This window comes from Lipophrys pholis, assembly GCF_963383615.2.
Source record: "Lipophrys pholis genome assembly, chromosome: 9".
NCBI lineage: Eukaryota > Metazoa > Chordata > Actinopteri > Blenniiformes > Blenniidae > Lipophrys > Lipophrys pholis.
In genome coordinates, this window is record NC_137639.1 from 3,052,952 (window position 1) to 3,066,959 (window position 14,008).

Genomic DNA, 14,008 nt, shown 5'->3' on the forward strand with positions numbered 1-14,008 from the left:
CACCAATGACTGTGATTGGTGGAGCTCTTATAAAAAGAGATTTGGCAGAATGATGAAAACAACAAACCGGAATGGAAACCAAAAAAATAACTAGAAAGCCAAACCGGACAGAAGAGCAGTGCCTGCTGTGAGCACAGCTCATGGAGGAAAATAAAACAATATTAAGAGGCAAAATGGGTCCCAGGATCACTGCACAAGGGAAGAGGCAGACCTGGAGCACTTTGCCCAGCAACTCAATACGTTGTTCTCTCATCTTGTAGCACAAGTGACGAGTGTGAGAAGCGCTGGTGCTGCGGCAGTGGAAAGCCAGAGCGGAGATTCAGCATTCAAACGAAGTTCTTCTCAAACAGGTGAATGTAGTAGTATATACCATTAAAGCTCTGACTGCTGACATCACTTCCTTTGATATTAATGTGTATGAATGTTAGTGAATTTGATATGCTCATTGACTGAACTCTTTAGGGGGTTGATCACCAGCTAAACAGCTGTCCCAGCTGGCAGACACTGTGTTTAGTGTGTTGGGAAGGTCTGAACCAGCATCAGTGGCCTGGAGGAGGACATTGACAGCTCATTGATTCAGCTGGCAGAACTGCGTCAAAGGAGGGACAAGCTGATTTTCACCAGAGAGAAGACATCAAGAGAAAAACATTTATCTACAGTCGGATGTATTGTCTATGTTCAGGTGGATTTGTTGGGTTTTCTCTGAAATATTCAATATATTGTGATGAGCGCTGTGACATGACTTACTGTGGTAATTGATGTAATATAAATAAAATGGAAATCAATTATATCTTTAAGGTCTCATGTCGCCATGTGGAATGCAGGAAAAGAAATAAAAAACAGCAATAATGAAAACCAAGGCTGAATATCTTCTCTTCTCTACAGCTCTGAGCCATCAGAGGAACCCGGGCCTGATCACAGGACCACCTTCAGCCTGAGATGCCCCCTCCTCGTCCTCCTCCTCTTCCTCCTCTTCTTCGCCAATATTCCTGCAGGAGAACTTGGAAGCAGAGATGGATCTTCTTAAACAGCACAAAAAAGTCCTTCTTCTGCAGGAGGAGTATTACAGACTCAAAATTGAGCATTTGAAAAATAATTTGGCTGACAAATAAATGATGCATCTTGTGATTTACTTTAACACGTTTCACTGTTTACGTATATGTTGGTTCAATGCAGTCACTGATTGGAAATTACCTGAAGTGCAACGGTGTAAATTTAGCTCAGTTCAGATTCCCTGTCAGAGTAAAACTGCCCTCCTGCTGCAGTTGCTGAACATTTTCATCACCATCCTCATCATCACCGCTGTCCTGCCCTTCCTCGGGAGGTTTTTTATTTATGATTATTATTTGGCAGACCTTTCCTGGCGACAGCCTCACTTCCCCGTGCAACACATGGAATCTCCGTTTCAACTGTCCAATACCCCGCTCAACCAACGCTGGTGTTTTCTTACGGGCCCTATGCACAAACAAAACAAAAAATAAAGCAGTTGTACACAAGAGCTGGGTATTGTAAATAATGGTAGATGACTGTAAATTGTTTTCGGGAGACATTTAAAGTAATAAGATAATCCAACTGCTCCTTAATGTCAATGCATTATAGGTTATAATTTAACATTATTTTACCTGTTGTAATTCAGTTGTGGTCCTGCGTCTGGACGAAGGTATGGAGTAAGAAGCCAAGGTTTGGAAGGGGTAACCACAGTCCACTAACAGCAATACCAACATGCCGTCACATGCCACATTGGTGTGTTGAGCGCCGACGCCCATGGTGTTGGTAAAACTGAGTCTTTTTAAACTGTTTCAAGGGCATATTCTTGTTCCCTGCTGTGGGAAATGGTACCTTAAGCTGTCTCTTTTGATCCGAAACCGGGATCTTGATGATCGGTCACTTTGATCGTCAGTGGTACCGATCCGAGATCTGCTTACCTCAGCTCAGGGTTTGACAGCGTGGGAACTTTTTGATATCGTTACCAAGACGAACTCTGACAACCCGGTGTGGCTCGCGTTTAGCCTGGATCCGGGTGTCAGTGGTAAAGACGGCAATATGCCCCCGAGGAAAGCAGGCTCTCACCTTCATCACGGAGGAACTTCAGAAGAGCATCATGGATCTGGTCGAGGAAGTAATGCAACTGCAAATCCAGAATCCTGAGAAGGATAAGCACATTCAGCATTCGGAAAGCAGAGTCGCGGACCTGGAACAGTACACCATCGTCACCGGGCTCAAAATCAAACCCCGGTCATACGTGCGAGCGGTAACAGCGGAGAGCGGGGGGGGGGGGGGAGCCCGGTGAGCTGGATGTTACTCCACGGAGAAGCAGGTGGCTGGGTTTCTACAGTCCAAGGGAATGGAGTTGGACTGTGATGACATGGAGGCCTGCCACCCTCTGACCAGGAGAAACGCCAGTGAGAAACCAGCGTTAATACTCTGGTTCACAGACAGAAAATACAAAATGGCCCTGCTGAAACAAGGCAGGAAGCTGAAGGGAACGAATGTTTTCATGAATGAGCACCTCTCCAAACATAATTCTGATATAGCCTGGAGCAGCACAACTCAAAAAACAGAGAAAAATACAAAACACGTGGACTTCAAATTGCAAAGTATTCATAAAACTGAACGGGGACCCCCGAGGAAGCCAGAGTGATCTGCATACGTAGTATCACTGAACTAGAGAAATACCAATGAATGTCACTGGACTATACTGCATCGTCATGGCATGGACTGGATTAGGACTGGATTGGACATGGAGGTAACAAACAAAACTCAAACACAGAACTCACTGTACACCTGGGGACATGGACCACATCGCACAGAGGACACGTGACTACCAAGAACTGGAGCTGAAAACTTTTGAGTACACGATTACAACATTCTGGACGTGGAACAGGATCCAGACCCGGACAATAACTTTTTCTCCACTATTAACAATAATTGCTGCTACTATACAGATGATCAGTACAATCAGGATCTTAAATCTATGGGTAAATTATCAATTATTCATTTTAACAGAAGAAGCTTATATGCAAATTTAAAAAAAATTAAGGATTATCTGAATACTTTTTCACAACCTTTCAATATTATTGCAATATCAGAAACATGGATGAATATTGAAAGAGGAATAAACTTTGTTATGAATTCGTATATAAAAACAGAGAAAACCAAGGTGGTGGAGGAGTGGCTTTATATAGAGATAAAACATTAGATTTCAAGGTTCTAGAGGGAATGACAACTGTGATGGATAATGTTCTTGAAGACTTGTTAATTGAAATCTGCAAGAAAAATACAAAATATATTATTGTGAGCTGTATATATAGAACACCAGATTCTAGCATTGAAACTTTCAGTAAATGGATGGAAAGTATATTTTCAAATATCGATAGCAAAACAGTTTTTATATGTGCAGATTGGAACATTGACCTTTTAAATGCCAGCAACCATAAACCTACAAATGAGTTTATCAGTACTATGTACAGTATGAGCTATTTTCCTAGAATCACCAGACCCAGTAGGATTACATCTAGTTCTGCTCCTCTCATTGACAACATATTCACTAATGACATTGATAATAAGGCAATTAGTGGATTAGTGATTAACGACAGTAGTGACCATCTCCCAGTATTTACAGTTAATAATACAAACCTTGGGGAAAAAAATAGACAAAAAAACAGAATACAGCCGAGTAAAGACTGAGGAACCCATAAACGCACTAAGAAATGGACTGTTGGAACAGAGTTGGGATGTAATATATAATGATAACAATGTTGACCATATATATAATGAATTCTTAAATATATTTACCTTATTATATGATAATCACTGTCCAATTAAGAAATACAACAAAAAACTAGCATCTAATAGTAATCCATGGATAACAACAGGATTACAAAATGCATGTAAAAAGAAGAATACACTTTACAGAGATTTCATCTGACAGAGAAAAAAGGCAGAACCAAAATATAAATAATATAAGAATAAGTTAACTAAAATTCTAAGAGTGAGTAAGAAAGATTATTATAAAAGGATATGTTACATGTGGCTCAGTTTCTCTCCCTCCTCCCTCTGCAGACTGCACACCTGACTGAGCTCAGTACTCGGGTGGAGCAGGTGATTAAAGGCAGACCAGGAGGTGGAGACGCTCTCTTCCTCCGTCTGCAGCACACCGTTGTGGGCAAGCTTCTTTGTTTGTTCTGTTGATTAACTTTTCTTTGTTTTTGTCTCCCCTCTCCTAGGCATTGGTCTCCCCTCCTGAGATGCCTGGGTTGCTGGGGTTTTTCTTATTTTAGTTTGTTGTTTTAGTTTGGGCTGGAGATTGTGGTAAAAATATCTATTGCTTCTTCAGCTCTGTATTAGGATCGTCTGTGTTTTACACCTGTTAAGTTGAGCATTAAAATAGCAGAAGCCAACAATGCAGGAATGTCTTTTACGACGTCTGGTCCAGACGCCAGTTTAGCATGTAACCAAACTAGACCAGCATAAATGAGGTAGTTCAGTAAATTGCAAATGTATAAGAAATGCTGATATGTACTCTGTGTGAACTCTGTGTAAACAAACATATTATGCCTGCTGACTATATCAAAACAAGGTATTAAAATTTGTATGTGTTTTTTAAAAATTAGGAAGCACCCTTGATAAGCGTGTCCTCTGCAGGGGGAGGGAAAACCTGGAATAGACCCAAAAGGAGGACACCAGTAGAACACCATAGTTAGTGAAATTGGGATGGGGGGGCATTGGGGGGGGGGGGGGGGGGCTTCCCAACCAGACCATATAGGAACCCAGTTATTTCCAGACTATGGTTGATTGTTCAAAAATAAAATTGGACGTGCTTGAGAGCCGAAAGGAGGACTCTCAGAATGGTATCTAAGCATTGGAACAAGAGCGAGTGGCTTTGTGTCTGCTGATCGATCTGGGCGCCGGGTTTTAGCAATAAAACTCTACTTTGCATCCTGATGCCATTTCCCCGTCTGTTGTGTACTTGAGAACTAGCTGAGTACCAGTATAGTTACAACATTAGAACTATATGCTCGTGAAATCTACAGACGACGCACCTGGCCCAAGGCGGCATTCCGATAAAATTTCTCAACAAGATCTCTGGTAGTCCAGTTATCGGTTTTTCTTTGGATTCTAGGTTGTGGTTTTCATGGGTCCGGAGGAGGTGCTGAGTGCGACGGCCCATTGCCTGGTTGACTCAGTGTCTGCTCATCCTTTTGATTATTTCGGCCGGGGGTCTCCAGCCCCTTTCTTTTGTTCTCTAATCACTTTGGTTTCTTTGTTGAAATTGTTTTGGGATAAATACATTTTCATTTTCTCAAATTCAACTTTGCTTGTGGTGTCCCATTAATATGCTGCAGTCTCAGGGTTATCGAGCCTTTGTTGTATCTAGGAGACCAAACCATTAGAAGATAATAAAAATAACATTAAAGAAACATGGAAGATACTAAATAATATTATAAGAAACAGCAATACACACAATAGTTTACCTAAGTATTAAGTATTAATATACTAAGTATTACTAAGTATTAATATACCTAATATACCAAAGAATGCGGAAAATTTAAACATGAATGAAGTAGCTAACAGATTTAATGAATTCTTTGTAAATGTAGGACGTGAACTAGCAAAACAGATCCCTGATACTGGGAATTATGGATTATGGAGAGCATATACCAGAAAGAAATCCTTGTTCTTCGTTTCTTAAAGCTGTGACAGAACAGGAAATATTGGATATTGTCACTAAAGTGTCTCAGTGAGAAGTGATCCTGCTCGGTCTGGTGGGGGTTGGATATAATCCCATACTGAACATTGAGTTAATGAATTCTTCTGTCATTTTATGTTTCTTATGATTTAAGAGGTCGATGTTAAAATCACCACAGATGTACATGACGTTCTGTGTTGATTATATGAACGTACTTTCCATCCAGTCTCTAAAGGTTCGATGCTTGATCTAGGCGATCTGTATATACAGCTCACCAATATATTTTTCATTTTTTCACAACATATTTTTAGTGTAATGCACTCAATCAAATCATCAACAGCTACCGTCATTTTTTTTAAATTAATTTTATATTATATTCCAAACTTATATTGCCACTCCTCCTCCGTTTTTGTTATTTCTGTTGATATAATTCAGTTCATACCCGTTTAGCTCAAAATCTACTCTCTTCTCATCATTGATCCAGGTTTCTGATATGGCTATTATATTGAATCGAGTATTGAACTGAGGATATAATTGATATCTTATTTTCTTCTCTGATAGTTGCATTGTATTGATTTTCAGTGTAATACCGGCAGCAGATATTGAAGTTGCTGAAAAGATTATTTTCTGGATCAATGTTGTTTTCCATATCCTGTGTTTTATACTCAGTATAAAGGAAAGTGTCCAGCTCTTGTGTCCAGTGTCCAATCCTTGTGTCATGATTGTAGGTTTTTCTTGTTTTTTTGACCCTGAGTTTGATCATTTCATCGCTTTGATTCCTCAGAATTTGTCCAGTTCCCCAATATCTCGGATGACCAAGACCTTGGCCTCTTCTGGAGATCCCTTCAGTTTTATGAATATTTTGCAGTTTTGTGTCCAAGTGTTTTGGATTTTCCCCTGCTTCCTCAGTAGTCTCACTTTTCTTGCAATGTCTGCGTTTTTTTTTTGGGTAAAGTGCTCATTTAGAAAAACTTCTGAGCCTTTCAGTTTCCTCCCTTGCTTTAATAGTTGCATTTTATGCTTTCTGTTGTCGAATGTTATTATTACGACCCGTTTGTCTGTGTTGTTTCTCTGGGGGAGAGGGTGACATACTTCGATGTTTGTACTTTTTACCTCAATCCCTTTGGAGTGCAGGAATGCTGTCACCTGTTGCTCCACAGAGTGAGCATCCTCCTTGTTCTGCTCATCTCCGTTTCTTCTCATCACAGCTCTAGCATATGACCGTGGCTTAATCCGCAGTCCTGTCACAATGATGTTATTCATCCTGGTGTATTGCTCCAGATCGTCCACTCGGTTCTTGAGAAAGGGGATCCTCTTTGCCTTCTCCGTGTTCTGCAGCCGCAGAACTTTGACCTCCTCCACCAGGTCCAGAATGTTCTTCTGCTGCATCCTGACAGCAGAGATCTTCTCACCCAGAAAGCCGAGGGATTTTTTTGATGTCATCAATCTCCTCGATCGCAGGAGCTCTCGTCGGGGGCGTTGCGATTGTTGTTGTTACTCGGTTGTTAAACGGCATGGATTGAAGTCGCTTCTGTGGCAGTCCTCACAAGGAGTTGGAGTTGAAACAGCAGACAGGAGCGCTGTAGATGTGTCTGCACAGCCGAAAAGCCTTCGAAGAACCGCTGCCGCCGGGCCTCTGGTCGGCTTCCGCCGACCCGATCAGAAACTGCCGCCGAGTCTAGTAACTTTCGTCAAGCCACCAAGGTGCCGCTGTTAAGCTGACGAGGAACTGCCGCCGTGCCTCTGATCAGCCGCCGCCGACGCGGCAAGAAACTCCCGCTGAGCCGAACAAGAACTATGCTTGTCTGCTGCTCAGTCTCTCGATGACACCGGGACACGGGGGACCAACCAAGCTGACTCTTTCTATATTCTAGTGTTATATATATACAGAATACTTATCCTAACTGAAATATACTGATTATGTTTTACAATATGAGAATCAATTGTAAAACATACTGATTATGTTTTACAATTGATTCTCATATTGAAAGATCAATTTTTAAGCTCTTGTATTAATATTTGCTTTTCTACTGAAGAAGAAAGTTATTTATCAAAAGAATGCCCTGCTGGCCTACTTCACTCACGTCAATTAAAGTTCCAAAGGATTTCAACTAAGACATTTTGAATGGTTAATAATTTAGAAATGGTTAACTTGTTTCTGTAAATGTAACTTTTGGAATGTCAGGATTTTTCCTGGTATCCTGCATGTTCCAATCTGTGGTGGACTAAGAACAACAGACCTGAGATAATTATAGTTTACACGAGAATTTATTAACAAACATCATGGCGATTCATACATGAGCCTTGCTGCGCTCCCTCCTCCACTTAAGGTTTAGGAAGAGGCTGAATTAACATGTACAGTCAGTTTTATCCCCAAGAGGAAGTCCTCCTCCAGAGCACTTCCTGTGACCCTTGACCCACCTCCGCTCCTCTCAGGGTCAATCACAGTGGAGGGTTCTTGACACGTAGTTATCGTCCTCTCTTCAAGGGGGAAACTCCAGGGACATTTTCTCGAGCTTCTCAACCTTCAGGTGGAAGCCACTCACTGGGTCCATGTTTACATTACAAAACCTATTGTTGCCAAAATGGATGAGCAGTACATGGGAGAATGTTCAAGCCAAAATAGTTTAAAAACATTTTAACAGGGAGAAACCATATATATCATATGAGTAAATTACAAGTTTAGCTTTACTTGGACACCTTATATTTAAATATTTTATGTCTTATAGTTGTATTTGAGATCCATGACTGCTAGAGGAAGATTTCTTAGTGAATTTTATTTTCACAAACTATTTTATTTTATTTTTATGATTGTCTCTATGATTGAAGTCCAAATAAATAATCAGCAGTTCATATCTGATTTGACCATTCAATAGGCCAAACACCGACAATTTGGACAATGATGACCTCAGAACAAAGCTTTTAGTCCCACGAAGATGTCCAGTATATTTATTCACAGCCCTAAGTGTCCTTTGGCAGTCCAGCCTCAGTAAAAGATAACAGCCTTCCCGACCTCTGATGCTGGCATTTCCCAAAAGATACTAACTTGTAGGTTCATTGTCTCCACACAAATTAAACAGAAACCTCTGGACCCGATAAACACACACACAACCAACTAAGGCCAAGAATCTGTTTCTTACAATGTGACACTGAGCTCGAACCTTAGAAATTCAGCCATCTGTCGTTTCAATGTCTCTTTAGTCGCTCCTTTTACTCAGTCCCTTTGTCCATACTTACATCTGCACCACCCATGACTCTTATTTGCCTTTCCCTCTCTCTCTTCGCTGCCTTTGGCCACTATTTTGCCTCTTGGGAAGGTGGTCGGCATATCAAGGACTTCCGTTCCAGAACAATCAGCAAACACTGGATAATTGGGTGTCGTTGGAGGGTCCCCTCTAGCCCACAGTGCCTTTCTGACAGGAAAAGAGCATAAAGAGCAGAAGAGAAGAGTGACAGGTTGCTAGCCTGAAGCAGACGAAGGGTAATGAAAGTCAGGAATAGCGAGCAATGACATGCATATCAATGCTGCCCCTGCAAGGTAAACAGTGACTCTCAATTACTAGGCTAAGTTTTAATTAAGATGATAGTGGAGTAATTATTGCCCCTGACAGGGATGATTGAGCTGAAGAGTTCATGTTCTGATTAGGGCACCCGTCTGAATGCTTCCTATCCTATGGAGGCAGTAACGACATGGCCTCTTGTTGTCAGAGGACAGCATGCTGACACAGACTGAGTCGTCGAATTGTCTCACTTTTTCTTTTTTCCTCGCATGATGGAGTGCATTTCAGAGAAAACTTTGCACAAATACTGGTGAGAATGAAGCCGAGCAAAGGGTCAAAATCATCAACACTTATGGGTAGTTGATTTCTTTTAATGCTCCATTTGGTAGTTGTGTATAGCTTTCAACAATATTCCTTCACAGCTCAGGGGCCTCATTTATAAAACCTTGCGTAGGAGTTGTTGAATAATTATCCATATATCTCTTGAAACTGTATTAAGAAAGCCTGTGTAAACAAACATACTATGCATGCAAGTTATGCCAAAGCAATGTATTATACTCGTAAATGTTTTTTAAAAATTGGAATGCAACTATGGGCGATTATAACTGTGTCCGCTGTAGATGCTGGAAGAAGCCCAAAATAGACCAAACAGAAGACACCATTAGTATCGCCAAGAGAATGAAATAATGATGGGAGGGGCTTTCCAAACGTGCCCTAATAAGACACGGTTTATTCCGCACAAGTGTTGTTTTGGCAAAAAGAGAAATGGGCAGCACCTGTGAAGGAAGGAGGACCCTCATCAGTGTATAAAAGAAATGAGCCCAAATGACTTATTCTTGTGTTCGGTCGTGCCTAGCAATGTGTCTGATCGTTTGTGTCTATCTGGGGACTGATCTGAGCTGGTTTTAGCAATAAAACTCTGAACAAGTAGTGATAAATGTTCGTATAGTCTTCCCACGTAGCATCTGGCCCAGGACAGCGTTTCAACAACAAGACTACGACAGATTCCTACTAGAAATGTACGTGCACCCAAAAGCTGAAAATGGCGTGCACCCCAAAAAATTTGAATCAATAAAACCGTGTGTACGCACATCTGCACACGCTTTCCTTTTATAAATCCCAGTCCACCTGGAAGTTTGCGCAGCTCATATCCCGCCTCAACACGCCCACTTTCTACCATAAATTGTCAATGCAAAGTGCCTCGTCCATATTTTTGCAGCTCATTCAGTTGATCGCCGGTATTTGCCGTTAAATCCTGACAGTGAATCCTGAAAAGACAAAGAAAAGGAATTTTACGGAGAGCGAAATAGTGATGGAGGAGGTGGAGGTCAGAAAAATTTTATTATTTGGTGTCACAGTAGTGGAATCACTAATAAAAGAAAAAAAAAACGATCGGCAGCACGTCGTCACTGCTGGAAATAGTGTGAGAGTCTCAGAGAGATCATGACTGCAGAGGTGGAGAAGAAGAATCTGATGTCAAGGTGGAGTTCAGAGGAGAGTGACATCATGGGGGGCAGCACCAGAGCACACTGCATGGTGGAGGGGCTGGAGAGCCCCCATGGTTGTGACGGTCAGCGTGTGTCAGAGTGTCGGAGAGGAAGGAGACATTTTGGTGGAGACACAGCCGACCGATAAAGTTCAGTTTTATCTGTTTATTAAATGTATAAATTAAATATTTGAACAGGGACGGTGAAAAGGCTCAGTGGACTTTGTGTTTTATCCTCAGTCACTCCAGAGGTGGAGGTGGAGGGTGGAGGAGGTCGTCTGCAGCCCCAGTGCGTCCCGAGCACATGACTGTACCACGAGAGGCTTTTATCAGGATTTACAGCCATAATGTAAAAATATACTAAACTGTATTACGTATCACATATGTATAATAATAAAATAAGCAATATAAAATCTATCATTTCTTTATTTTACATGGAACCCATTGGTTAATCATCTCAATGTTGTTTTTTGCATGAGACTTTCCCAGAGACTCACTTTAGTTGTTACCGTGTACCTACAGTTTAGTATATTTGTACGTCAAAGCTGTAAATCCTAATAAAAGCAGCTGGAACAGAACAGGCGTCCCCATCGACAGCCAGTCAGTGTGCGCTCCCGACACCGCAGCTTTACGCATGACTGTCACCACGCTATTTATGTGTTCACTCTGAAATTCTGAAAGTCACAATTGCTAATCAATCAGTTCTATCCACCGCTCCGGATCATTTGAAGATGGAAGTTTGACATATGAACACTGTGCTGCTGATTCTGTAGTAACGTTCCACTAAAGAAACATCTACACCACTGCAGCTCGGCTGTTTATGATTACGTGGATCTGTAAGTCTGATATTTGAAGATGTTAAACATATGCGATGAATCTCGCTTCAATTCTCCACCTCACAATCAGCACTGCAGGTTGTCCTGTCACCAAAATGTGCGTGTGCAAGGTTCAAAGTCTGAGTACCGGTACGCACATTCCTCCGCAAAGTTTATTTTTTTAAATCTCAAACTTTGCGTGGGAAGTGGCGTACGCATCTTTCAGGACCAATTTTGTGCGTACGCAAGTTTTATAAATGAGGCCCCAGTATGTTAACAAAATCAACTGAAAGATCTGTGAAAACAATCACATCTCTTCAATCATGCCGTGCAAATCTGGTCTGGTCGGGATCTTTTTCTCTTGCCGAGATAAAAGGCAGAAATAAAAGGTGGTGAACCAAAGCAAGCTGAAAAAAAATATTGGCGGTGGAATGTGACAAATGGCTTTGTTTTGTTTGTTGGTAGTGTAGTTGTGTAGTTTGTTTTGAATAGTTGAAGTTACTCTACCAGAAAAAAATCTTTGAACTATCCTTTCCATATAAGGCATCACTTCTGCACAGAGAATAAATCAAAACACGAAAACAAGACCATTACCACTCATTTCCACAACTTTCCAACCCACATTGCCCAAATCGATCACACCGAAGTTGATATGTTTACAAACAAACCAGAATTTGTACTCATCAAACCATTTATGTTTGGCTAACTGACATCATATTGGTAAAACTGTGTGTCTTCTAGGATATAAAAAATGATGGCAGACGGCAGCTCAAGCGAAAATATCAACATTTGACCGATTCAGACCGAAGAAAGCCAGACTTTATTAAAGATAGAGTATTGAAGAGACGGGAATCGTCTTAAATGTTGTGAAACTGATCGTTGATCGTTTCTTCAATGTGAGTCTAGATCTTGCCAGATCAACTGTACAAACAGAATCTTGTGACACAATGATTCGGGAATGTTCGGAGTTTCCATGACCGCAAGATGTCAGCAAACCCGGGGATGGTCTGCAAAATTTAAATGCTGGAATTACGTGTTTGTGTGATGACAGATATCCTTCGGCTAGGCATTGACAACGGATGTACATCAACAAATAAAATGGTCCTAAATTTGTCATTTTTCCGTATCTTTAAGCACATGCAAAATAGAAACAGAGCAAGGCAAGACAACATACAATGCCCTTGTTGTGCTACATATATTATTTACAGTTATCACACTGATCCAAATACTTTCCAACTGTTATTAGATTAAACCAGCCTGAGCAGCTCTATCTAGACAGTAAGATGATTTTCTAGATTAAACCAGCCTGAGCAGCTCTATCTAGACAGTAACATGATTTTCAAGCAGGAACATGAATTAACAAAAGAGGAGCATGATATTGAAAGTTGAGCGAATAATGACAGAGAACAAGCAACTTCAGCAACACCTTTCATGAGGAGTGGAAATGTGTGTGTGTGTGTGTGTGTGTGTGTGTGTGTGTGTGTGTGTGTGTGTGTGTGTGTGTGTGTGTGTGTGTGTGTGTGTGTGTGTGTGTGTGTGTGTGTGTGGTTTGTCCACTGGGTGTGGCTGGAACTACTGTGGGGGGGCCCGGACACCGTCACCCCTACCACCCCACCCAACCCGGCAGGGCAGAGAAGGCCCCAGGCGCCCAGCCCGGGGTGGTCCGGGGTGCCTATCACTCTAATATCTATGCAAATCCCACAGTGAATGTGTTAGTGCATTATCACTTCATTACAGGTGCATCGACGGGATGGATGAACTCCCTTCCCCGTCAGGCCCCACCCTCGCCACTGCATGATGTGAATCACTTGGGCAGAGAACATGGGTGAGGTCTGTCGCTGGCACCCAGGGATAAAGTTCTGAGACTAGCGGCTGGTGGTGATGAGGATCTCAGTGGGATGCAGGATGATCCTCGGACCCCTGCCTGTCCTCACCAAGTCCTGATTTCCTCAGATATTGTAATCAATCTGCCTCATGGAGTCCAAGGGGAAGCAGGAGTGTGTGTGGGACAGAGTGATCACCTCTTTAGATGCCACACATACATTCACTGGCTGTCTTCCACTGATGAGTGGGTGAAGAACATGGATAGATCCCTAAGAAAAACATCTGAATCACAGACTGATGTTAATCATATTTTGCCCATAAATACTTAATAAATAATTCCAAATGGTCTGTCCTCTTCCTCCCATAGCGTCTCCTCTGGCTGCACTGCTTGTAGACGTGTATTTTCTTATTAAAGCTTTTAACCAATCACATTTTAGCCATCATTTCTTGCCAGAGTCATTGAAATCTGCCTAAAGGCCAATTCATACTCCATGAGTACGCGAAGAAAGTTTGGCAGTGCAGGTCCTGCCGAACAAAATGACGCATTTCCTTCGGCCAGCTCCCTCTGGCCAGGAAATTTGTTTTGGTTGTGCCAACGGTCCTGGCCGAACTATGTGGGTGCCGCACTGCTGAAACTTCTGCACTGCCATGTGCTGCGCATGCGTGTTCCAGCTCGCTAATGACTATCAGTCAT